Here is a 25674-nt window from a genome sequence, read left to right as displayed (position 1 = left end):
ACGTAATGTACAACAAGGGGACTAAAGCTAACAAAATTGTATTGTATTAGGGATTTTTGTTAAATAAGATTTTAGCTGCCCATGTCACGAAAAAGTAACTATGCGAGATGATAGATATGTTTATCTGCTTGACTATGGCAACAATTGTACTATCTATATGTATTTAAGTATCTATATATATCTCATAACATCATGTTGTAAGCCTCAAATATACACAATAAAATTTATTTTGAAAAATAAAATAATAAAAATGCAAGCTTTAGAATGGATGATATTGTCTTTCCCACTTTATCTTCCCGCTTCAAGCTAGTAAATAAACCAGTAGTAGTTGCACATACACTTTTAACTTGAGGGGAAAGAAATGTTATGATAGGCAGGTTTCACCTTAAAGTTGGAAAACTTGTCTCCTCTTGAGATATTTTGACATTTCAGGGAAAATAAGTTCTTTGAGATAAGTCGTGCATAATAATTGTCTCATTTGTAGCTAACTGTCCCTGCTGGGTTCAGACCTTCAATTAATCAAGCAGCAGGGAAAAATTGATATGTTTGTTTCTCTCCATTCCAAGAAATATGGTAACAAAGTGGGCTTCAAACCAACCAATTTCAAGATAATGTAATACATTTCACTCTGATGAATTAGAAGAAAAAAAACTTAGAAACACGAAGCATTTTTAAAAGAACTTAAAGCCTATAAAAAATGGTAGAGTTTCAAAGGTACTTTATCTCATCTGTTAAGTTCATCAAGATAACCCATGTTTTTATTAATCGAGGTCTTCTACTATCTGGTAATTTAAGAGTGTTTTTGTTTCTGGAAATATTTAAGGGGTAGGGAAGTTCCATTTCAGCATGCAAAGGAATATTACAGTGACAGCTGCTTGGTTTCCCTACAATACTGTGGGTCATAGTATGTCTGCTATTTATTATTTAATTAAATGAGAAAACAAAGTAAACTGCTAATCATTTTCTAATAATGGGAACAGTAATTTGCTGGTACAGAAAATAGAAAGAAAAACATTTTCTCCATCATATTCTAATAACTTTGAAGTGTATTCTAGAGGAAAGACTATGGGCCCGGAGCGAATTCTATATGTTCTATATGGACTTAAAGAAGAGGATAAACAGACAGTTACTGTTTAATGAAACCAATCTCATAGAAATTAATATACTAGATACTATAAATTCCTCAAATAGGAAAAAAAGTTGTTTCCACAAATAAAAATAAAATAGTCATTTCGAATTAGATGAGAGAGAATACGTAGTACTATTGGAAAATGGGAAAATTAATACCTTTCCAATGTGATGAGTCAGCAAAATGGTTCAAATGTATGTTATCTCCTTAATTTGCTAGCTAGCCAATGTGTCACACAATTTAAAAATAATAAGCAAGGCATGATTTCTTTTTTCTACCCCTTACACATTGCCAAGAGCTCCAACTTTCCACTACTTTCCACTCTCTCTATTTTTTAAGCAGGGCTGCTCCAGATATCCTAAGAAAGTGAAATGAATATTGAAAGGGGAATAGATGATTCTATAAATAGATAATTCCCTATGGGTCTTCATTGGCAGAGCAAGGGAAAGACAATAGGCTTGTGACAATTAATGCCTGCCTTCCTTCATTCATCTAATTTACCAAATTGGTCACTATCCTGTGGTGTATTTAGGGTAAAGACTCAACTGATATAACAAAGAATCCAAAAAGACAGTGCTTTAAAGATAATAGACATTTGGGTCACCCTTACATACAGTTCATGAAGTAAGCAGTTTAAATTAACTAAATGGTTCTATTCATATGGTCATTAAAAGATCTATGTTCATTTCCCTTTTCTGCAGCACCATTCTCTAAGGCATTTCACTAGTCTGTGTAGTCAAGGCTAGGCTATGAACATATCTGTGTTCTAGTTTATGAGAAAAAAAAGCCTGGAACAAATAATATTCTTTCAAAAAATAAGGTCAATGTTGTGCTTACTGCTTTGTACACATTGTATTGCTGATAACTCAGTTATAGGGCAACACCTAGTTACAAGGAAATCTGTGTGATGTAGCCTTTACTTGCACAGCAAGATTAACTCTACTGCTATGAAAGAAGGGGAAAAGATATTTGGTTGGACAACCAACAGCTTTCTCTACAACTATGGGGAGTGGTATATCTATATCTTCCTGGGCATCAAGGTGACAATTAGCAAATATGATAAATTACTTCACACTAATCAGAAAAGCTTGCCTCCTCCAATGTCTCACTCTATATCAAAACCCAGGATAAGATTAACCAAGAAAAGAGAGATCCAAATAAGCTCAATTACAAACAAAACAAGAGATATTACAAGCGACATCACAGAAATTCAAAAGATCATTCAAGGCTACTATGAACACTTTTACATTCAAAAACTAGAAAACCTAGAGGAGATGAATAAATTCCTGGAAAAATACAACCTTCCTAGCTTAAACCAGGAAGAATTACAAACCCTGAACAGATCAATAATAAGCAACGAGATTGAAATGGTAATAAAAAATGACCAACAACAAAAAATGTCCAGGACCAGACAGATTCACAGCTGAATTCTATGAGACATTGAAAGAAGAATTGATACCAATCCTATTGACACTATTTCAAAATATATAGAGAGGGTGAATCCTCTGTAAATTATTCTATGAAGCCACTATCACGCTAATAACAAAACAAGGAAATAACATTTAAAAAAAACCCTACACACAAATATCCGTGATAAACACAGATGCAAAAATCCTTAACAAAATACTAGTTAACCAAATCTAACAACATATCAAAAAGATAGTCCATGATTAAGAGGGTTTCATAGCAGGGATGCAGGAATAGTTTAACATTTGCAATTCAATAAGTGTTATAGGCCCCAAAACAGAATTAAAAACAGAAATCACATGATTACCTCAATTGATGCAGAAAAAGCATTTAACAAAATCCAACATCCCTTTATAATTAAAACCATCAACAAAAGTGGCATAAATGGACATCCATCAATGTAATTAAAGCTATCTATGACAAACCCACAGCCAACATAATACTGAATGGGGAGAAGTTGAAATCATTCCCTCCGAGAACCAGAACAAGACAAGGATGCTCACTCTGACCACTTTTATTCAACATAGTACTGGAAGTCCTAGCCAAAGCAATCAGACAAGAGACAGAAATAAAGGACATTCAAATTAACAAAGAGGAAATCAAACTGTAGCTGTTTGCTGATGATATGATTGTATACCTAGAAAACCTTAAAGACTCCTCCAAAAAGCTCCTAGAACTGATAAATGAATTCAGCAACGTTTCTGGATACAAAATTAATGTACAAAAATTAGTAGCTCTGCTATACACCAACAGTGACCAAGCTGAGAATCAAATCAATATCTCAACCCATTTTACAATAGCTTAAAAAAATACATAGGAATATACCTAACCAAGGTGGTGAAAGACCTCTACAAGGAATACTACAAAACACTTGACAGAAATTATAGATGACACAAACAAAAGGAAACACATTCCATGCTCATGAATTGGTAGAATCAGCATTGTGAAAATGACCGTACTGCCAAAAGCAATCTACAAATTCAATACAATTCCTATCAAAATATCACCATCATTCTTCACATAGCTAGGAAAAAACAATCCTAAAACTCACATGGAATCAAAAAAGAGCCTGCATAGGAAAATCCAGAATAAGAAAAAAGAACAAATCTGGAGGCATCACATTACCTGATTTCAAACTATACTATAGGGCCATAGTCACCAAAACAGCATGGTACTTGTATAAAAATGGGCGCATAGACCAAAGAAACAGAATAGAGAACCCAGAAATAAACCCAAATACTTACAGCCAACTGATTTGGACAAAGCAAACAAAAACATAAAGTGGGGAAAGGACACCCTATTCAACAAATGGTTCTGGGATAATTGGCAAGCCACATGTAGGAGAATAAAACTAGATTCTAATCTCTCACCATATACAAAAATCAACCCAAGATGGATCAAGGACTTAAATCTAAGGCCTGAAACTATAAAAATTCTAGAAGATAACATTGGAAAAACCCTTCCAGACATTGGTTTAGGCAAAGACTTTATGAGCAAGAACCAAAAGCAAATGTAACAAAAAAAATGATAAATTTCTGGGACTTAATAAGAGCTCCCACACAACAAAAGGAAAAGTCAAGAGAGTAAACAGACAACCAACAGCGTGGGAGGAAATATTCACAATCTATACATCTGACAAAGGACTAACCACCAGAATCTACAAGGAACTCAAACAGATTAGCAAGAAAAAAAAAAAATCCCATCAAAAAGCAGGCTAAGGACATGAATAGACAAAAACATCACTAATGATCAGGGAAATTCAAATCAAAATCGCAATGCAATACCACATTACTCTTACAAGAATGGCCAGAATCAAAAAAGTAAAAGTAATAAAAATAGATGTCGGCATGGATATGGTGAACGGATAACACATCTACACTGCTGGTGAGAATGTAAACTAGTATAACTACTATGGAAAATGGTGTGTAGATTCCCGAAAGAACTAAAAGTAGATCAACTGTTTGATCCAGCAATCCTGCTACTGGGTATCTACCCAGAGGAAAAGAAGTCATTATACAAAAAAGATGCTTGCACATGCATGTTTATAGCAGCAGAATTCGCAATTGCAAAAATATGGAACCAGCACAAATGCCCATCGATCAATGAGTGGATAAAGAATATATATATATAAAAATATATATATAAAGAATATACATATAATATATATAAAGAATATATATAAAAGATATATATAAAAGATATATATACTATATATAATATATAATATATAAGATATATCGTTTATGTATATATCTATATATCTTTTATATATTATATATTATATATAGATTGAATCAAAATCAATTATATATAATATATGTAAAAGATATATATATCTTTTATATATACTTAGAATTCCATTTTATATATAACATATATATCTTACACATATAACATATATCTTACATATATTATATATAACATATATTTTACATATATTATATATAACATATATCTCACATATATTATATATAACGTATATATCTCACATATATTATATATAACGTATATATCTCACATATATTATATATAATGTATATATCTTACATATATTATATATAACGTATATATCTTACATATATTATATGTAATGTATACATCTTACATATATTACATAGAATATATATTCTATATAATATATGTAAGATATATATCTTTATATATTATATATTATATAAAGATATATATCTTTATATATATCGTTATATAATATGTGATATATTATATAATATATAATATATTATATATTATAATATATATCTTACATGTATTATATATAATATATATCTTTATGTATTATATAATATATATTTATATACTATATATTATATATAGATATATATCTTATAAGATATATAATATCTTACAATATAAATATATATATCTTATAAGATATATAATATATAATATATAAGATATATTATATATATTATACATAATATATAAGATGTATATATTATATTATATATAAGATATATAAATATTATATATAAAGATATATAATATAGCATATATAAGATATATAAGATATATATCATATATAATATATAAGATATATGATATATAAGATATATATGATATATACCATATATGATATATAAGATATATATGATATATACCATATATGATATATAAGATATATATGATATCATATATGATATATACCATATATGATATATAAGATATATACCATATATGATATATAAGATATATATGATATATACCATATATGATATATAAGATATATATATATCTTTGATAAATTCTTTGAATTCCTTGCAACCCCCACCTCCAGGCTTCAAGTGATTCTCCTGCCTCAGCCTCCCAAGTAGCTGGGATTAAAGTTGTGTGCCGCCATGCTTGGCTAATTTTTGTATTTTTGGTAGAGATGGGGTTTCACCATATTGGCCAGGCTGGTCTTGAACTCCTGGTCTCAAGTGATCTGCCCACCTCGGCCTCCCAAAGTGCTGGGATTACAGACATAAGCTACTGTGGCTGGCCAAAATTCTACATGTTCTTAAAGGTTCTATTCAAGTTCTATTGTCAAATCAAGTGCAAAGTAGAACTCAGAATATTCAAATGTTATAAATTGAGATAAGAAGTTACATAATGAGATACTCTGAGTTAATCTTTTATGTTTATTTTAATCTGAAATTTATGTGGATTCTGGATTTTTAAAACATTAGTCTTAAAACATCCTTATAGGGATAATATTTTCTTTTTCAATCATGATCTCTTAACTGTGTTGATACATAAAAAGGAAAGATGGAAGGAAACTTTTAACATTAAAATTGAACCAAACCAGAGCATTAACCTGTGGGTTAATATTAATCTAATCCTGGAAAGCTTTGTATTTTCAACTTTAAAATCTGCTTAAAATAACTAGCCTTTTTCTCTAGTTTTCTGCCATTATACCTATTTAAAATATAAAAATATACATTACAGCATAGAACATAAATATCATAAATGTACACTCATGATGGAGGTTAAAGTTTATCTTAAATAGGGAAGAACCAAAGACTGAAAGATGAATTCACACAAAGAGGGTTATGCTATACCTAGAAATAAGTAATATTTTAACCACAAAAAAGCCACTTTTATAAGTAATCACTGGGACAATGTCCATATGTCTATTTTCCTGCCCTGAGAAAACTTCAGGCCCAGGCCTTTCAGATCTCAAAAAAGGGGAAATCTCTGAAAATTACTGGTGGCTTGATCAAAGAGGTATATTTGATGTCCCTACAATGGTGACTTATTATTTTTAAGAAAATGTATCCAGCAATCACACTTCTTGGTGTATAGGTGAAGGAAATGAAATCAGTATCTCAAAGAGATATGCACACTCTCATGTTAATTGCAGCATTATTTGTAATAGGACATGAAAACAACCTAAGTGTTCATCTACAAATAAAACATGCTGTGTGTGTGTGTATACACACACACACACACACACATAAATATACATGTATATGTATATATACTAGAATATTATTCAGCTTCTAAAAAAATATTCTGCCACTTGTGACAACACAGATGAACCTGGATAACATTAAGTTTAATGAAATAGCCAGATACAGAAAGGCAATTTTGCATATTATCCCTTGCATGTGGAATTTAAAATAGTTAAACTTAGAGAGACAGAGAATATAATGGTGGCTGCCAGGAGCTATGGGGTGGGGTATTTGGCAGATGTTGTTCAAAGGGTACAAATTTTCAGTTATGAGATAAATAAGTTTTACTAGATAGCTAATATACAGCATAGCATATTAATACTATGTATATTAATATAGTTAATATAGTTATACTATATTGTATATACCATAGTATATCTAGTATATACAATATGTACTACATATTATATATAGTACATATTATATATGTACTATATATAATATGTAGTACATATTGTACATAGCGCATATATAATATGTGCTGTATTGTATATAGCGCATATATAATATGTGCTGTATTGTATATAGTATATAATATGTGCTGTATTATATATAGTATATAATATTAATATACCACATTATATATAATATATATAATATACTACATTATATATAACATATATAATGTACTATATTATATATAATATATATAATATAGTATATTATATTATAATATATAATATATAATATAGTATATTATATTATAATATATAATATATATAATATAGTATATTATATTATAATATATACTATATTACAATGTAATATATATACTATATTACAATATAATATATATACTATATTATATTACTAGAGTTATTAATATATTATATTAATATAGTTAATAACATTGTATTGTATACTGGAAATTTGCTAAGAGAGTAGACCTTAAGTGTTCTCAACGGACACACAAAAATGGTAACAATGCAAGGTGATGCATATGTTGATTATCTTGATTGTTGGAATTATTACATGAGGTTATTTATATCAAATGTCACATTGTACATTTTAAATACATATAATGTTTTATTTCTCAGTTATTCTTCAATAAAGCTGTAAGAAATGTGTCTACGTGATGGGATTGAAGCTAAAAGTTAATGGTAAATATTTTAGTTAGATTTTGTCATTTTCACTATCGTTATTAATATTTGGAGCTAATCACTCTAGCAAGCTTATAAAACTATAAATGGTTTATATAAGTGCCATAAGTATTAAAAGAAGCTGTAGTATTATGACCAGTTAATAATAATTTGGGTCTTTACTGAAGAGCATTAGATAAAAATGAATTAGTGTAATGAACAGACTTGCAATAAACCAAGAATGACATAGATAGGTAAAGGAGAGCATAACTGGAAATCTGAAATGAAATATAATTATATTAATAATGCTTATGGTATTTATAATGAGTGGTATTAAATGTTATTAAAATTAAATAGCTATAATATTTTCTAAATAGATGAATGCAATCATTGCATTAGGAAACTTGATCACTGTGTCCAAAAATGGAGCTATTGATTACTTCAGTAGGAATAATCACTTATAATAATATAGTTACAATGTCTTGTTAATGATTGTACAGAGGATGGAAAATACAGAGATCTGTTCAGAATGTAGTTAAGGTATTAAATAACATTTTAAATAAAGATTAAATTTTATTTGTTTGCTTGCTAAATCCTACATAATATTAGTAATGCAGCATAGCAAAGGCTATGATGTTAAAAAATGTGTGTACTTGTCTAAATTCCTAACATAGGGAAAACAGTTTCTCTTACCTTTCCCTTCTCACTGAAAACAACTACACAAACCTAAGTCAGTCAATAGAATGGTTATTAGTATCATTTTATGTTAACAAATTAAGATTACCTAAATAAAATTTTATACATATTTATCTACTGAAAAGTTTCAAAATTTTCTGTAGAAAGAGAAAGCATGCTCTTGGTAAGAGGAATTATACAACTTGTATTTGGGGGGAGAATAGTTCGGAGTTGAAGAGCAGACCTAGATTAAGAAAAGTGGAAGAATAAATAAATAAGTCTAAAGTGTGAATAATGAAAAATATTTTATTAAATTCAAGACATAGATCATAACCCTTATTAGTTTAGGGTATAAATTGTTTTGATGAAAAATTATTCTATTTAATGAAAATGAGTCACAGATAGATGGAAGTCTCTGTTAAAAATATCACAACCCTCATGGAAGTCCAGGAAAAGGTAGTGACAATAAATACAGAAAAAAAAAAGTAAAGACCTTTCTATGAGTCTGTTTTCACACAGCTATAGAGAAATAATTGAGACTGGGTACTATATAAAGGAAGGAGGTTTGACTCACAGCTCCCCATGGCTAGCAAGGCCTCAGGAAACTTATAGTCATGGTGGAAGGTGAAAGGGAAGCAAGCTTGGACCTTTTTACATGGCAGCAAGAGAGAGAAGTGTGTGAAGCAAAGGGGGAAGAACCCCTTATAAAACCATCAGATCTCATGAGAACTCACTCACTATCACAAGAACAGCATAGAAGAACCACCCCCAGGATTCAATCCCCTCCCACCAGGTTCCTCTCCAGACATGTGGGGAGTATGAGGATTACCCTTAGAGATGAGATTTGGGTGGAGACACAAATGCAAACCATATAAACCTTTCTACTCAATTTTACACATCATATGCTGTAATTACACTAATTCCTTCATTAAATTGATATTTTCCAATATCACCAGACAGCCTGAAGGACTCAAAATTATTTTATATTAACTGAGTTAAATGAAATAACATGTGAGTGTTGAATAATCTGAATTGACTTGCTCATCAGCCATCCTAACCTTCTAATGTGCTTTGCTGTATTGCTGAGTCTGAAAAGCTAAAAATTATCATTTTCATATTCTGCTTACAGCAGAGATATGAATTTGTTTATCCTATCAGATACATATACATAAATTTTAATTTGAAAATGAGTTTAGTGGAGAAAAATCTATGCAAGTTTTAGGACATCCATTTGGCTAGTGAAAATGGTAGAATAGGCAACATGGGTCCTTGGCCATCAACCTTCTTATTCAGAAGCAATGGCAGCTTAAATGAGATAGTTTATGTCTCTCTCATGCAAAAAAAGACAAAGTAGGCAGTTAAAGGACAAAGTTGAGGCAGGAGAATCGGGTCTGAAGGCAGGGAACTTAAGGCTGATTCATGCTGACTTCCTAGAACTGAGTCAAAAGGAAAACCCTACATCTCCAAACACAAGTGACAAAAGGATTAGAGGCTAGTCTCTTTGCACCCCCACTCCCTTTTCTACTGAGTCTGGTCATGGGCCATGTCCTCATGTGTAACTTTGTAATTTCACTTCAGCCTCCGATTGGTTGTCTCCTGCAACCAATCAGACTGGTTACAGGCCAAGTCTTCATTTACATAGCATGTAGCCAAGTAACCAATGGGAAACCTCTAGAGGGTATTTAACCCCAGAAAATTCTGTAACCAGCCCTCTCTAGCCACTTGCTCAAGCCAGCTTCCACTCTGTGGAGTGTACTTTTGTTTCAGTAAATCTATGCTTTCATTGCTTCATTCTTTGATTGCTTTGTTTGTGCATTTTGACCAATTCTTTGTTCAAAACACCAAGAACCTGGATGACTTATAGTCAAGACCCTCCCCCAGTAACATATTTTGGCAAGCCAGCCAGGAGTAAGCCCAAAGTTTGGGATTTGTTTTTCTTCTCTTCTCATTTTCCTTTTTCCTCTCTGCTTCATACGGGGGAACCCTTTTTTCTCTCTCTCTTTTTCCCTTTCTAACTAGGAACTCTTGATAGGCAGTGCCTAGGCATGAACACAACTGCAGTTTTCTGGCTGGTGCTACTCTCTGATGAAACTGAAAGGTTTCCATGTGGAAGCACCTGACCACCACGGCTTGGTTTGGGTGAGGGACCTGAGTCTTTTCCTTTTTGAAACTCCTTAGTCTTTCAGTGGCCATTTCTTAGTAGCTCCTTGGTAATTGAAAGCACCCGGCTAGGTCTACTCTTCAGTGTTTCCTGAAGGCCAAGGAGTGAATGGGGATAGCTTCCCTGCCCAGAAGTGGGAAGGAATCTTTTCTGTCTTTTCCAGTTATAGTCCCTGATCCCTATGTTGATGCAATTGGCAGTGGCTGCTCATCCAGGGCAAATTCACACACATCTCAGGAAAGTGAAACCCACTTTTCTTATGCTAAATTATCCTATAAAGTTATCCTGTAATGGCAAAAGATAATGTCTCTTAGGCATTGTGACCTCTTTTCTCCTGCTTGATCTATTTGACTGGCTAAGGGCCTTTGGGACCTACAAGGTTTAGAATACATTCTACATCTTGGACCTCCACTGAAGGGACCACATAGCTTCATGGTCATTGCTTTGGCATCAATTTTCTTGCCCTGAATCCCATAGAAATTCTCAACCCCACTTTTTTATATACTCCTTGGACCTTTCCATAATGGGGAATACCCCACCAACCTTGATACTGTTAACTCTGCAATGTTTGGAAACCTTCATGAAATCCAAGAAGATACAGCCTATCTAAATTGGTGGGATGCTAAAAGTCAAGGATTATACCTAGGAGGCAAAGGAAAGCTCATAGTAGGCTATCACCTCTGCAAGAAAAACATGCAAAGTGGCCCTAGTGCCCACCTAAGGTCAGAGATATCTGATATCCTAAGATTAGACCCCAAAGTGGGATGTCCCAGGGGATCCAGCTCCAGACCTCAACCTATCCAAATTGGATGCCCCAGGTAGAGGTTTTAAGGTCTAGTACTAAGGCCTCCTTAGATTTTTCTCTCTTTTGCAGACCATTGGAACCTGAAGCTCCCATCAGTCACTACATCTGTGAACCTGAAGAAGATCTGAAATACCTGTTTAAAAGACAGCCAAAAGGTAAGTAAATGCCTACTAACTTTCCTTGGTGTCTTTGTTGCATAGTTACTGTAAGCTGAATAATAGTAGCAATTTTTATATTTTTACAATTTAGTTGCATTCTTCCAAATAGGTGGAATCCCTTCTTTTGTAACAGTTAGGCAAAGTGTTTTAATTCATTTTTATAACAAGGCATTCCTTACAGCATAGGTATCCACCCACTGAAGTTCCCATTTTACAGAACAAACAAACAAACAAAAAAAAAACACAAACAAGTATTTTTTTTGTTGTTTCTTAATGGTCACCCACAGCCTGTGTATACTGGGACCATGCATATTGAGAATTAGCTTAATTTTACAGTGGGACCTCACTTTATCCCTCTGGCAATTAATGGATTCTGGGTATTTATTAAGAACTTTAAATTTAATGCAAAGACTGTTAAATACCACCAGCCTGGCTCTGGTAAAGGACTGTTGGCATTGTTTGTCTCCATTATTATCCAAACACATTACCATCCCAATCCCAGCCTGATCTTAGGCCCTTGAAAAAAATAACCTACAACGGCAGGATGAGCAGTAAACTGTCTCCATTCCTCTCAGAGTAACCTTTCTGGGATTGCATCCCCACAGAAACCCATTTGGAGCCCAATATCAACAAACACAGAGCTAAAATGCCAGGCATCCCTTTGTATTAAGAGAAGCCAACATTTTGGTCAGGCCCTGGTAACCTTGAAAAGTCATCAATGCAACTATGCCCTGGAAATTAACCCTTCACGCAATCATGTAAGCTATGAATTTACCCAAACTGCATCATTTAGAAAACCTGTACAGTTTTCATGGAAACCATCCTTAGATATCGAAACTTTAAAGGATATATAGTCTAAGTACTGTCAAGGCAAGCCCGTTAGCTGTGCTCACATTTTCTCTTGGCCACTTTAGCAGGGATCTGAACCACTTGGGAAGGCGAAAACAAAGAGGTGACCCATATGTTCACCATACAGAACAATTTCTGTCTTGAAAAACAAGGAGCCTTTTTCCTGTGTGCAACTAGTTCCTACTTATGCTTACCAGCCAATTGAACTAGAATCTGTACACTTGTTTATTTAGCCCCCGAGATTAATATAGCTCCCAAAAACCAATCCCTCATTATTCCTTTAACTGCAAACACCCAACACAGGGCTAGGAATAACGGAGTAGGAACAGGAGCTCGCATCCTTGCAGCTTCCCTATCCTATTACCAATGCTTGTCCGAGAGTCTTTCCGACAGCTTGGAAGACATTACCCAAAGTACCGTCACCATACAAAATCAAATGGAGTCCTTGGCAGTAGTCACTTTACAAAACAGAAGGGGACTGGATCTCCTTCTGAAAAAGGTGGCTTATGTCTTTTTCCTAGAAGAACGCTGTTTTTATGTCAGGTAAATAGATAACTTAGCATTTGTCAAATATGTTGATCATTTCAGAAAACAAAGCCTAGTTTTACTGATCTTTTCTGTTATTTCACTAGTCTCTGTACATTTATTTCTGTCCTAATTTTTATATTTCCTTCTTTCTCCTACTTTGGGCTTCATTTGTTCTTCCTTTTAAGGCATACAAATGGCCACTTGGTATATTAAACATGCTCATTATTATTTATCATCAAGGAAATATAAATTGAAACCATAATATGATATAGAATAGACATTACCAACAAAGAGAAATAATCAATTTAGTTTAAAAATAAATATTGATAAGGAAGTGTTAATATTGCCATTTTGTTAAATGTTCTCCATCTATCTTGTAATACTTTTGTTCCTCTTTTTCTCTCTTGCCATCTTCATTTGTGTTTCATTGAGTTTTTTGTAGTTCTATTATTTGTTTTCTTTCTTATTTTCTTTTGTGTATCTTCTGTATGTATTATTTTGGTGGTTACTATGAAGCTTACACAAAACATTTTATAGACATAAAGGTCTATTTTAAGCTGATAACAACTTAACTTCAATCATATCTACATTTTTACTTCTCCCCATACTCTGTGTTTTTGATGTCACAGATTACCTCTTTTTATAGTGTATATTCATTAACAAATTTTTGTTTTTATAGCCATTCTTAATACTTTGCTACTTAAATTTTATACTAAATGGTGTTTTACATACCATCATTACATAATTACACTATTATATATTTGTCTATATATTTACATTTATATGGTGAGTGTTATGCTTTCATATGCTTTTGTGTTGCTTTTTAGCATCATTTTGTTTCAACTTGAAGAGCTCCCTTTGCCATTTCTTGTAAGGTACATCTAGTGATGATAAACTTCCTTAGCTTTTGTTTGTCTGGATAAGTCTTTAACTCTCCTTCATTCTTAAAGAACAGTTTTGTCAGGTATAGTCCTCTTTGTTGGCAGTGTTTTTCTTTCTACATTTTGAATATACCATTCCACTCCCTCTGATCTGACATATTTCTTCTGAAAAATTTGCTGTTTGTTTTATGAGGGTTCCTTTGTCTGTGACAAAGTGCTTTCCTCTTGTTGGTTTCAAAATTCTCTTCTTTGACTTGTGGCAATTTTGTCTAAGTATAGACTTCTGTGGATATATTGTTTAGAAATCTTTTGGCTTTATTAATCTAGATGTCCATTTACCCCCTCAGATTTAGTAATCTTTCAGCCATTATTTTTTAAGTAAGCTTCTTGCCTTTTTCTCTCTCTTCTCTTTCTGAGACTTCCATAATGGATCCATTGATTTGGTTGATGGTGTCCAATAAATCATGCAAAATTTCTTCACATTTTTCATTCATTTTTCTTGTTACTTCTCTGGATAATTTCAAATGACCTGTTTTAGAGTTTGCTGATTCTTCTGTGTGATCAAATACGCTCTTGAAACTCTCTTTGGGATTTTTCAATTCAGTTATTGTATTTTTCAGCTGAAGATTTTTTCTGTCTCTTTTACATGGTTTTCATACCTTTGTTGATATTTTTATTTTGTTCACGAATCATTTTTCTGTTTTAGCATTCTATTTGTGTTCTCTTATATCACACTCATCTTTTCAAATATGATTACTTTGAATTATTTGCCAAGGTATTTATAGATCTCCTTTTGTTTAGGCTTGGTTACTAAAGATTTATTTTGTTCCTTTGGTAATTATATATTTCTTATTCTTTATATTTCTTGCAGTTTTGTGTTGATGTCTGAACATTTCATGAAACAGCCACCTCTTTCAGTGTTATGGACTGATTTTGCCAGCATAAGATCTTCACCAGCTGACCCTGCTAGAGATTCTGGTATTCTAACTATCCTTTTATTTTGATGTGTCCACTCCACTCTTCTCCCTACTTTCTGGAAAATTAGTCTGAGGATTGTATGCCTTCTACTAATCCCACATAACCATACTAGGTGCTGAGATCTGCCTGCGCCTTTTTCCCAAGGGAGTGCACTGAGATGCTGGAACATTGAGTGTAAGCTCCGCTTCTCTCCCTCTCTCCTGTAGGAGAAATCTCAGGATTGTCCACCTTCTTTCAATCCGCAGAGCCAAACCAGCTGCTAAGAGCGATATAGGCTGCTGAGCGCCATGCCGAGTGTTGAGACCTGCACCAGCTGCTGAGATCTGCACATATGTGAGATTTGTGTGCCAAGATATGCATGCCAGTTGCTGAGGACCATGTGTCAGCTGCTAAGATCCCCCCCACACCTCCCCTTTTCTTTGCTCTTAGCTATTTTCAGGCATTCCAACTATGCAGGTTTTCCCAACACTCTGAATGAGGTGAGACAGAGTGTTCAAGTGTTTTGGGCACTTCCCAAGATTTGGTTTCTGGGAAGTGCCCAGAAAAGCTGAGGAAGTTGTGATCATACTTAGCTGTCTCTTTTCCCTGGGGGAGAAATCATGGGCTGAGGGAACCTCTCTAGACATGGCGCTGTGATGGCCTGCAGAAGGGATAATGTGAGTAAAATAAAACTGCTTTTCTTACCCATTTTAATGCAGTGCTCTCAGTTTTGTACTTTTCTCAGGCACTGCAACTTCTTCATTGAATTCTAGATTTCTCAATAAGGCATGTTGATACATGTATATTTGCCAAGTCAGTGTTTTTATACAGGAATTCATGCTGTGACTTCTTATTCTGCTATCTTGCCAATGAATTCCGGTACATTTTAATGCATGAATACAAGGTTACAAAACTATGTTTCCATTTTGTAGTTTCAAAGCTTATGTAGAAAGTCTGAAAAAAATTTTGCCATAGGCTAATATATAATAATGAATGAGTGCACTGTTTCCTTGCATAATATATTTGGTAATGCCACAACTTAAAATTACAACTGACTTAGGATCATATTTTAAAGGCATATTTTTGTCTCAATAATATAAAAGACAAGATAATGACATTCAATTTTAAGGGCCTCCAAAAACTTAGTAAATTTTATTTTAAACTGATTTTAAGAATGTAAGATGAGACACAAAAGGCAGAATATAAAACCATGTATACAGTATGACCCTAATACACATATACAAGGGAAAAAATCATACATAAATATAATAGTGGTTATCTCTGGTATAACTAAGGGGATTTTTATTTTCTTACTTGTGCCTTTCGGTACTTTGTATTATATAATAAAATATTGTGAAGGTATTTCTTAATAACCCAATTATTATTATGTTTTTGATAACTCAAGAAACTAGAGTATTTTCAAAGTAATCTTAAATAAAAATGTATTAATGTGAACTGAATAAAAACTTTTCTTCCCTGTGTGTGTGTGTGTGTGTACACATGCACATGTATTTTCTTGGTAATATCAAAATCGAATTCTGAGTTATGAATAAGCTGAAAAGAATACTTCTAGGTCTCAGAGTCTCTCATAATGGGAAGATTATTTATTCAGGGTGGTAATAAGTGGTTTGTTTATTCAAGGTAGTAGTAATTCAGTTTTAAAACACAATCGCTGTTCCAATTTTACTGCATGAAATACAAATAAAATTACAAGGAATGGAAATCAAGTTCTGTCTTTTGCTACATTATAAAGTTGTGTAAGTCTTAAGGTGGATGACAGATGGAAGAATGAATTGTGTACATTGCTGCCACCGAAATGGTGTTAATACATTTGAACTTGAAATACAGTCGAGTTCCTGAAGCAATACATGACAGCATAGGATCCTCCTGGATTGTCAGTGTTTTCATTTAGGTCCTATATTATTATCTTTGTCCCTTTCTCTCACAAGAAGTAAATCTTAAGACATTCTACTTTCTCATCAGTTCTTCTCATACCCAATTCCAGTATATGCATAAGTCTGCCCTCCACTCTTAATCTGCTTGTTTTCAGAATTGCTATTTATTTCTAGAGCAGGGTTGGTTAGAATTGTATAGTAATTGTAAATTCTTTCTTTTGTTCTGTAAACTCTTGAGGATAAGAACAATGTCTTATTTAACTCTTGTTATCTATTATCTACAAGCATATACCCATTGATTTTCACATAACAGATAATCAATAAATGAATGATGTAGTAATTTCTCGGTTTAGTAACCTAGTAATTTCTAGTAATTTAATAACAGTAATTTATAGGTTTTCTTCCTGGTTTCTGGCAAGTCCAGGGAGAAGTACAAATGCCTTTAATCAGAGTTGAAGTTGTTTCACTAATAGTAACTTCCAATTTGGCTCATTATGATAATACTAAATTTCCTAATTAGTTTTCAGTATATATTTAGACAGCTGGTAATGAACTATCAGTTTAAAAGCATGACCATTTCTATGACTTCAAAAGACTCAGCATGTCTTGTAAGAAAGCAAGCATTAGTTGAGCTAGTCTGATTTTTGACCACACTGTAATTTATGCCAATAGAAAATATGCATTAACACACTGAGCTGCTGCTAAGTGCTGAGGTCAGTTATGCATTTTATAGTTCAGCTGCATAGAAAGAATTTTATTGCTTTTCATAGCCATGCTGTAGTAAAAACGGTTTTTTATGATGTCACAGAAAATTAATTGAGGTACATTGCCTAGAAACTGAAAAAGGTCATATGTGGAATATAACTGACACCCCATAACCCCTATTACTGATTACTAAAATGCAAATTAGTGCTCTTCATTTCCTATGAGCAGCACAACTGTTCTTTAAATTTAAATTACAATTTTATTTGCTTACACCATTTAAACTTAAAGCTTAATCTATTTTTTCCAAGTAATGTCAATTCAACTTTACAAACTGTACATCAGTATTCATACAAAATATTTGAAAGTTACAATTTTATCTGTATAATACACAGGAAAAAGTTAAGTTTTTTTATTATTATTATACTTTAAGTTTTAGGGTACATGTGCACAATGTGCAGGTTTGTTACATATGTATACATGTGCCATGTTGGTGTACTGCACACATTAACTCATCATTTAGCATTAGGTATATCTCCTAATGCTATCCCTCCCCCCTCCCACTAAAAAGTTAATATTTATAGCAATAGCTTATTTGATGAATTTATCATCCTCCTTTGCTTACATTTAATCATGTGTTTTGATATATTACCCCACAATAAAGAAATGCAGAACATATGAAAAGCCAATTTTAAACGTAGATACGAGATAAAGCCCAAGAAATATATATTACAAGAAATGTTATTTAATATTGCCAACAAATCTTTTTACTGTTAACAAATCATGTATAGAATTTGGCAATATCAGACCAATTATTTCAATTTTAACATATATAATTTTCCACATGAAATGACTTCTGTCTGCTTTGCAAACAAAGGAAATGATAGCAAAGAGTGAATTTTGTCATATCAACATCATCCGAGAAAGGCATGATTGGCTGATTCTGCTCCAGTTCTCCAAAGCCCATTGATATGGCCTATGGAGTCTTAGAAGATACAGAACTTTCTCTGTATTAACTTAAAAATGAAACTAACTCTTGAATGCACTTCTGCCTGCACATGGCACAAAGTTTTTCAGCTGTGAACTCAAAGCTAATGCGGTAAAATGATATCACAATGCATGTTAAAGAGCTCTGACAGAAAAGTGAGGAAACAATTCAAGTTCATTCAAGAGATGAATAAAGGCCAGGTGCGGCAGCTCATGCCTGTAACCCCAGCACTTTGGGAGGCCGAGGTGGGTGGATTACCTGAGGGCAGGAGTTCGAGACCAGGCTGGGCAACATAGTGAAACCCCGTCTCTACTAAAAATACAAAAATTAGCCAGATGTGGTGGCAGGCACCTGTAATCCCAGCTACTTGGGAGGCTGAGACAGGAGAATTGCTTGAACGTGGGAGGCAGAGGTTGCAGTGAGCTGAGATCATGCCACTGCATTCTAGCCTGGGCAACAAAAAGCGAAACTCCATCTCAAAAAAAAAAAAAAAAGAGAGAGAGAGAGACAAATAAAGAGGCCATTCTGCAACCTCTTAGAGATCTATAGTCTATATTCAGGGAAGATAAATTATGCTTATACAGTGTGGTATTTGCTTTATTACAGTTAACCACAAACGACAGATTCACATCATTTCTTATATTCAAATACCTAAATCTTTTCACCTGCCCAGTGTTTCTCAAATTTTAATGTGCATATGAATCACCTGTAGTCTTGTTAAAATGCATTTTCATTCAGCAGGTCTGGGGTGTGGCATGGAGTCTGCAGTCTTAACAATCTTCCAGGTGATGCTGATACTGCCAGTTTAAAGATCTCACTCTGCGTAGCAAGACTCTAGAAAACAATCTACTTCTTGCCTTAATGGATGTAACTTACTGCTCAATACCATGGTTTGCAATTCCACCTACACTAGAGCTTTTTTTATACGTAAAGTTGTTCAGGCTCCAACTCAGACTTTCTGAATAAGAATTGTCAAGGTTAGTGTCTCTATAGCTGTTTTTTTTTTTTGACATTCCACAAATGTTTTGTATACAGAGTTAAGAATTACTCAGATATATTCAAATTCATGATTAAGAATAAAAAAATTGTTACTTTGATTTTTCTGCGTGAGTCAAAGATTGCGTGGTATATGACCATGTTATTTGCAGTGTATGTTAATAATGTACATACATATTTCTGTGCAACCTGGCTCAACATATATTACTGAAAATGGCAACAATGAGAATGAGAGAATTTTAGCATAATAATCAAACACATAGTGTACATCCAGGGTCTCTTTAAAATAGCCTTTGCATAATTGCAGGATTATTAAGCATGGTTCCACTGGGGAGTACACATATTCAGACATAGATTCCTGTCCTAGAACCCGGATAAAACCACCTCATAGATTATCATGCATATAGATTTCCTAATTCTGCTTTGATCGCACACCTAATATTTCCTGTCTAGGATATATAACTGAAAATCCTCCATAAGATATCATACTCTGAAAAACATGTCGGGGCAATTATAGAAATAAAGAAAATACCCCTTTTTATCTGCAGAATTGGCATTTTTAAGTCCATCAAGGTTTTGAGTTGAACAAATATTTCATGAGTCAGAAATTCATCTCTAAGCATCAGTAAAACACGTAAAATTTGCAATTTAGTTATGAAAGGTTTGGGATGAAGAAAAGGTCATATTATTATTTCTAACAATACTTTATTTGAAGAAGATGGAAACAGCAAGAGAAATATTCTGATGGCAAATAATGAGCTCTGCCATAAACACATTTAAATAATATAAAAATAATACAAATGCCATAAATGCAATTAATACTATGAATTGATCAGATACATTTCTGATATTAAATTTCAAATGAAAACCTATTAAATATAAACCCAAATTGTGTACTATGAAACTATATTTTATAATGAGTTCTACTTTGTTGCTCTATCAAATCCTTGATGACTCAGTATTGTTTCTTGTGACAAAAGAAGAAACCTTGATTTAGATATGCATATCTCTATTTAAATTCCAGATTACAAAATTGCCATAATTATTGTAAAACTTGTGATAGAATGCAGCCGTTGTTCTGAATACAGACAAATAATGTAATGCTCTTGATCACATTTTCAACATTAACCTGACACTTTTCACAATTATAATGTTAGATAGCCATTTATTGTGACCTTCCAGTGGTGTGCTGGAGCTAGCTGACAGAAGCTTATGAGAGCTAATTATATACATATCCTCCCAACTCTGTGTTCAGTGACATCACATAGATAACCTGAAATTGTCCATAGTGGGCGTCTTTACACAATGGAAATAGTTATGCCTCAGAAATTGACAAACTCTATAAATTAAAGCTTTTCTCTTTTTCAGAAAGCTGGATATTAAATATTTACCAGCATGCTATTGGACCCCTCATATGTATCAGACACCCTGCTAGACAATTTACAAAAATCCATTGTTATTTTAACCTCATAATGACTTTATGAGGATAATATTGTTATTTTTATTTAAAAATGTGGAATCTAAAGTTCAGAGATGTTATTATCACTCGCAGCTAATAAGTGGCAGAGCCATGATTAGAACACAAATCTGATTACAAAGCTCATATAAATATAAATGTATCAGATTCTGCATTGTAACAGGATACCTAAATGATTTATATGCACAGTCAGCTTTTTAATGTTTTTACCTTTAATTTTTGTGAGTACATAGTAAATGTATATATTTATGGGATACATGAGATAATCATACTATGGAGAATGGGGTCTCCAACCCCTCAAGCATTTATCCTTTGTGTTACAAACAATTCAACATTAAACTTCGGGAAGTATTAGTCTAAACCATTTTAGAATGCAAATGGTGTTCATGCTTACATATCTGTCTTGTAACATTTTAAATATAATTTCCACTTACCTTACCTCCTTTTCCCATTTTGGAAACTCAGATGTTTAGGACAATGTTATTTGATAAAAATGTTCATTTTTATGAAGAATTCACTGTGGCCATAAAGAAACTGGAGCCAGTGAAATAAAATTGGATAACAATTATATAAAGTAAGTGTTAAGTGCCTATATGAAAATATACCTGGTTATGACTTTGCATATCTTCCATAGTCTTGAAAGAGATAACCTGGAGTATTGCCTTGAAAAGCTTCTCAAGACCAGTTGTACATAACTGCAGAATTATTTGACAAGAGAGGAAATGCTAATTATTCTTTTGTGAATTCTTTTTAGGGTTGGATGAAGATGTAATTGTAAGGAAATAGAAGTGGTGACTAATGTATAGGTCACATAAGCTTCTACTCTGCTTCATTATTTCTTCCTAAATTGCTCTAGACTCTTGATTGCAGATCATCGATGTAATTGCTAGCATCAGCATAAATTATATCATACAGTATATTTTAGAAATTACATCTCACCTCTAAATGTTTTGGTTAGCTGATGTTGAAACCAATGTTAATATAAGTTCATACATTTATCAATACAATTATCTTTAAAATGCAAGCTTAGCCTGCTCATCAAGAGATAATAGAGAAAAGTTGAAGGACTTTGGCATTAGATATTTTCAGATAACAGATATTGAACTAATAAGATTTTGCTTTCATTCCCTTAAATCTGACATAATTTTTTTCATAATTTAGACAAATATTTTTACCATAATTCTCCCTGCCTTTACAATTGTTAAAAAACAAATTACGTAGACATATAGTACTTTGATGGTTTTTATTCACCTTTAGCCTGAATATATAGTGCTCTGATATTTTTTACCACCATTTGCCTTTAAATTCAAAAGGGTTTTTTGTTGTTGTTTATTTGTCTTTAAAAATTACATGATCACCTCTCATTCACACATGCAAAACAAAAACTAAACGTCCACTAATTAAGAAGCTGTCACTTGTATCTTCTTGGTGTTTCTCTGTGTTAGTATATAACCGTGAAAAAGACCAACACTGAATAAGAGAAGCCTAATGAATAAGTTGCTTGACAGATTTCCTTTATTCTTTGACTTCTAACAATCATTCTGGCCTATCTGTGGGGCTCTAAACCTAGGTTAATTTATTCCCACCAGTAGATAATATGTATTTTAAAAAATTATGGAATGATTTGGAGATTTATGTAGCCATCCAAATGGACCTACAGGTCTGGGTTATTTGGAGTCCCAATCACCTCAGGTTGACCCAAACCAATCAGATACTTCATTATTCATCGTCTGACCTGGCGTTAACCTGCTTTGAGCCAGTCCAGAATAACCATTACAATTTAGCATTTCCAGTATCAAGTATAAGGCATACACTACAGCTCCTTTCTTTTGTATTCATTGTTTTGTTTACCTCATCATTCCATTGATCACATAAATCATTTTATATGAATTATAAAATTGACATTGCCTGTGCTGAATGTAATTGATATTGGAGTGTCAAATAGTTGTCTAATTAAAAGAGTAATTAAATAATAACAATGTAATATTTTATAATTTCCTTCCTATCGGTATATGATAGAAGGAATTAGATTTATACCTAAGCATTCATCCAATAAGATTTGGACATGTATTACCTAAATTAATTGCCTTGCCACTAATCTAATCATACATCACTGGTTAAAAACAACAACAACAAAAAAAAACTAGGTTTACTGTCTTCTGAATAAAAAATAAAGCCAAGAGTGACACATTCCTGGAGTGTGGAAAGAATCTTAATCAAGCTTAATTGCCAACTATAGAATACTAAAAAGAAAATAAATGTAAAGTATTTGGTCTTAAAAATAATGGAATTTTTATAATTTTTCTTGTCTTACTGATTTGAAATAAAAAGACTTAAAATTTTTTTTTAAATTTATTTTCTTTAAGGGAATAAAAATGGAAAAACTGTAATGAACTAAAGATCTACAAATAAATAAAATCATGACCAGATGTTTATTAAGTAAAGCAAATATAATACTGTGTTTTTACAGTGCAATGTTTCCAAGCAGGATTTACAGTCATTACTTGGTGAAATGAATTGTATGTCTGTGTCCTGCACAAATTCATATGTCAAAACTTTAATCACCATGCGATGGTAGTTTGAGGTGGGGCCTTGGAGATGTAATTAAGCCGTGAGGCATGAATGGCAGTAGTGCCTTTATAAGAAGAAGCTAGAGAGCTAGCTGGCTCTCTTTCTGCTAGGTGAGGATACAAGAAGAACTGTGAGAAATAAATGTTTGTTGTTTAAGTCATTCAGTTTATGATATTTCCTTATAGCAGTCTGAGCTAACTAAGACACTTGATATGCTGACTTGATGAGTAACAACAATGTGTGAAGAATCGTCTCATTTCCCATGAAAGGATGAGTTAGAAATCAATTTTTAAGATCCCATAAGAATGAAGGATGATTGGAAATACTAGATCCTCTGTATAAGTGTGACATAAAAAAAGGGGTAAAATCAGATTATGATTTTAGGTTAAATTAAGCCTTAGAAGTTTGAAAAATCAATTTTCAAAAATAATTATTTAATTACAAGTTCAATAACTTCAAACCTTAAGGCTGGAAGATATCACCTGATTATTCTTTTTACTATTTTAAATCAATTTCCACACTTTTTTTTTGTTTTTTTGAGACGGAGTCTTACATTGTCACCTGAGCTGGAGTGCAGTGGCGCAATCTTGGCTCACTGCAACCTCCGCCTCCTGGGTTCAAGCGATTCTCCTGCCTCAGCCTCCCGAGTAGCTGGGATTATAGGCGCCCACCACCATGCCAGGCTAATTTTTTGTATTTTTAGTAGAGACGGGGTTTCACTAAGCTGCCCAGGCTGGTCACCATCTCCTGACCTCATGATCTGCCCACCTTGGCCTCCCAAAGTGCTGGGATTATCCCAAAGTGCTGGGATTACAGGCGTGAGCCACTGCGCCCAGCCAATTTCCACACATTTGAATTGGCAAGATATGTGGGAATTCAATGTTTTGACTTGGGTCACAGCCATATACACTGTGAATTATTTTCACCATCCTAAGAATGTTCTTCAGATCTATGCAATATACACTTTTAAATAGTACAATTATATATTATGAATAAATTTCTCTGGAAGGGCATAGTTATTGAAATAAAAAAATATGTGCACATAAAGCATATATATTCAGAAGTATACTGAACATTTACCAGAAAAGTTTGTACAACTTTATAAAATGCTTCTTCAAGGTTTGTGAAGTTAGATTGATATCAAATATTTGTTTGAATTATCTTTTTTCAAATAACTACAAGTTAAAGCCTGTGTATTTCCAGGGTTTGAATAAACACATAATGAATTTTTTATTTCTTCTTTTTAAATCTACCTTGATAGCTGTAATAAATGCACACTACATTGATGAATTTCTTAAATCACTTAGGTATTATGTCAAATTAAAGTATCTGAAGAAGAAAAATGGACTATTTGATCTTTGCTAGAGAAAAACAATGATTCGTTTTATCACAAATCACTCTCTTTTCTTTGATTTAAAAATGATATTCTGGCTGGGTGCAGTAGCTCACATCTGTAATCCCAATCCTTTGGGAGGCCGAGGAGGGCGGATCGCTTGAGGCCAGGAGTTCCAAACCAGCCTGGCCAACATGGCAAAACTCCATCTCTACTAAAAATACAAAAATTAGCCGGGCGTAGTGGCGCTTGCCTGTAATCCCAACTACTCCGGAGGCTACGACAGGAAAATAGCTTGAACCCGGGAGGCAGAGGATGCAGTGAGCCGAGATCGGCCTGGGTGACAGTGCTGGACTGCCTCAAAAATGAAAATATACATAAATAAAATAAAAATAATAAAATAAAAAATAAGAATGCTATCCTGGCATTTTGTCCCATCTCCTATGTTGTCATTCATCCACAGGGTGTTTTGCAGGTTACTATAGGTCAATTACACAAAAGGTTTATGAATTTGGGAATGAATTCTAACATATGATGAATTTACACACATTTTCACAGCTTCAAAAAGAGTC

The sequence above is a fragment of the Symphalangus syndactylus genome, chromosome X (assembly GCF_028878055.3).
Source record: "Symphalangus syndactylus isolate Jambi chromosome X, NHGRI_mSymSyn1-v2.1_pri, whole genome shotgun sequence".
Taxonomy (NCBI): Eukaryota; Metazoa; Chordata; class Mammalia; order Primates; family Hylobatidae; genus Symphalangus; species Symphalangus syndactylus.
The sequence above is the reverse complement of the archived record's forward strand: the minus strand, read 5'-3'. Positions refer to the sequence as shown.